General features: G+C 38.2%; 1 protein-coding gene across 1 annotated transcript in view; it reads left to right on the top strand.

The window, feature by feature from the left end:
• Positions 1 to 3,404, top strand: part of CDKL2 (cyclin-dependent kinase-like 2 (CDC2-related kinase)) — a 92,611-nt gene that overhangs the window by 69,912 nt on the left and 19,295 nt on the right. The gene's annotated exons all lie outside the window — the stretch shown is intronic.

Below are 3,404 nucleotides of genomic sequence, written 5' to 3'. Positions count from 1 at the left end.
TATATTAAGAATTTAGAATTTCTTTTGGAAATATATCATAAAGTGAACCTTTAATTATGCATACAATGTATTCGCCTCATCCTCTAGTTCCCTTTCCCATCGGAACTAAACACTGGTCTGGGTATTTTGAAAAAGGAAAATTAACATTGAAACTGACCTTGGTCCTTTTGTAGCACATAGACTAATTTCAGACAGATTCGAACAAGAATTGATTTCACAGAATTTGTTTCCTAATTGCAATAGAAAGCTAAGGGAGGAGTAAATGAAGCTTTGAGCTGCTGCTTTAGTAATAGCCTAGACTACTACTGTATTTGGGGGGAGCAGTCTAGTGTATAGCTTTCTTGTCTGTCAATTAAGAAAAGTATTTTCTTTTTTTAAAAAATAGACACATACAACCACATTGCCCTCTCATAGTCATAATTATGAAAGTCTGAATGTTTAAATGTTTTGAAACACTTTGTAAGTGTGAAAGTTTAAATATATTATTGTAATAATATCTATTTAATTTTTTTTTTAAGTAGCTGAGAAGATAAATCATCTTACTTGTCTTACCTATGCCAGATTTTCAGTGAAAGTATATTTATTCATTTGACATTTATTGATCATCTACTGTGTGTCTTAGGGGAGCCCTGTTGATGTAGTCAGTTATTGTTGGCTTTCTGCTCCTGTAGAGATTTACAGCCTCAGAAACCCTATACAGGGTCACTCTGAGTCAGAACTGATTTCATTGGCACACTACAACCACAATTATGTTTAAGACACTGGAGATAAATAAGTCATTTTTTCCTTTCAATAACCTCTCATGGTCTAATAGGTGTGATCACCAATTTAAAGCATGATGTCTGATTGTCCCAGTAGAAGCATGTACAAGGTTTAAATGTAGCACAAGAAGGAACATTATTATTCTCAAAATAGCCACCAAAATGCTTCTTTCTAAAGTTTAATCAAACCATCACCACTTTTCTGCTCAAAACCTTTCATTGACTTTTCATCTCAGAGGAAAGGGACTTCTTTCATTTCTTCTTTCTCAATGATTTCTTTGTTATTCCTGCAATATGGCCAGGCATGTTTCTACCTTTGGACTTTTGCACTTTTTCTTTTCTCTGATTAAAACATGCTCCTTCCAGATAAACCAAAGAATTTGCCTCTTCTTCTCCTTGGCTCACCTGAAACATTATTGTGACATCTTCTGTAAGCACCTTATTTAATATTGTAACTCACTTTGCCTCCCATTACTCTAGATTCCCTTTCCTTTATTTTTTTTTCTGTTGCATATACCTGACATCCTCTGTATTCTACGTACTTATATATTGTCGGTCTCCTCCCAATAGAATGAAAGCTTCCTAAAGGAAGGGTTTGTTGTTGTTGTTATAGCACAACTTATATATTTCAAATGGACACAAAATTAGCATCATTTACAGTATCTTAAGATAACTTGCCCTTGAATGGGAGCTTTCTTTCCAGTACTTTGAGGTTCATGAAACATATCTGGAAAATTTAGTACTGTGGAAAATGAAGACTGCTTAAATCGAATGGGGGTGGGGATAGGGGAGGGCCTGTGGTTTTTCTTTTTGATTAATTGTTGTAACACCGTCCTTCAGGTACTTGAGGGACTTCCATATTTTCTTTAGGCATCATAAGGTGCTGGAGCTCTTGCAGGACAACTTTGATGCTATATGAATTCTGCCATTTTGCTAGCACTGATATGGCTCTTGGGTCCACCGCTCCATTAGAACGATTCACTCCATTCATATTAAGTTTTATTACAAATCTTACAAAGTGGGTGCTTCTGGGTATTTACGTCCACATTCTATTTTAAGGCTGTACCTCCAGTTTTCATAAATTGATCTTGAAGGTGGCATCCTTGTGAGATACCCTGAGTCTGAGGTATCCAGCCATGGTGGCAGGCAGCCAGAAGTTCTCATGCTGGAGGGCAGGGCCACAGCCAAAAGGAGCTAGCTACCCAGTGCTAGAAGCCACCGCGGAGCAGTGCTTCTGAAGGGAGAGATGTGACCAATTTTTCATCTTTCACTTTTCATTTTTCACGTATCTCTCCTCTTCACCCTGATCAAGCCCTCACTACACAGCCCAGATGCCTTCAGGCAGGCAGGAGCACACCCCAAAAGGGTCCAGCAGTACACCCACAGTTTTTCAACAGCACAGAGAGGAAACTTGCAGGTGGCTTCTTATGACTTTTTGACCCTGGGAACCAACCCCATAGTTTACCTAGGCGGGACCCTTTGCACAGCAAAGGACAGTGAACAGTGTCAATCACAATTTTATTTTTGATTGGTGGTTTCTGTCTCTGCTTTTATATTGTTTCTGTCTTTGGTCCTTTTGGCCTCACTCTTCTCCCGGAGGTGGGAGCTTTCTCCCCCTACCTTACCCAAGAAAAGACAGCAACTATGCTCATATAGCAAAGCTAAAAGCATACCCTATAGTACCCCACCAGGACAAGAACCAAAACCAGTTGCTAGGCATTACATGTGAAAAGGGAAGCCTATCTCCAGATCATATCCACCAGGAGATACTCAGCAAGCTTAACAAAAAGCAACATACATCCATTTAAGCATTAAAAACTCACATAACTGTTGAAAATGTCTAAGAAAATACAATTAAAGATATCAACACATGTCCAAAAACAGAAAAAAGTAACTGAGACAAATGAGCTGGAAGCAGACACAGACTTTCCAATAGAAGAGCAGGCTCTGGATCTGCTTGAGAAAGAATCCAGAAGAATAATATGGAAGCAAATTCAAATGTTCCGAAAAGGAGTGGAGGAAAATAAGGAAGAAGTCAGGAAAGTGCTACAGGAGCAGTCAAACAAGATAGATACGTCATTGGGAAACAATGAAAAACTTGCAAAAAGTAGTCTAGATGATTAATAGTATAATATCAGAAATGGACAATACACTGAAAGGGCAAAGGAGCAGAATTGAAGAGAGGGAAGCCAGAACCAGTGAACTGGAAGACAAATCTTTCAATACTGCTAAGATAGGATTAAAAATATCTGAAGAGTCTAAGATTCATGCTGGATAACATGAAGAGAAATGACTTAAGAATTATTGGCATTCCAGAACAGGAAGAATCACAGAAGTCCACGGAAGAGACAGTTGAAGAGCTACTGGAAGAAAATTTTCCTAATATCATGAAGGATGATAAGATAAACATTCAAGAAGCTGAAAGAGCCCCAGGAAGGATAGACCCCAAAAGAAAATAACCGAGATATATCATAATCAAGCTCTCCAAAATCAAAGACAAGGAGAAAATCCTAAAAGCAGCCAGGGAAAAGAGAAGTGTCACTTAAAAGGCAAGCAAATCAGATTAAGCTCTGACTTCTCAGCAGAAGCCATGCAAGCAAGAAGGCAAAGGTGAGACATATATAAAACCCTAAAAGAAAAAAA

This window comes from Chrysochloris asiatica, unplaced genomic scaffold (assembly GCF_000296735.1).
Source record: "Chrysochloris asiatica unplaced genomic scaffold, ChrAsi1.0 scaffold00169, whole genome shotgun sequence".
NCBI classification, from domain to species: domain Eukaryota; kingdom Metazoa; phylum Chordata; class Mammalia; order Afrosoricida; family Chrysochloridae; genus Chrysochloris; species Chrysochloris asiatica.
This window is presented reverse-complemented; position numbering and strand designations above follow the sequence as displayed.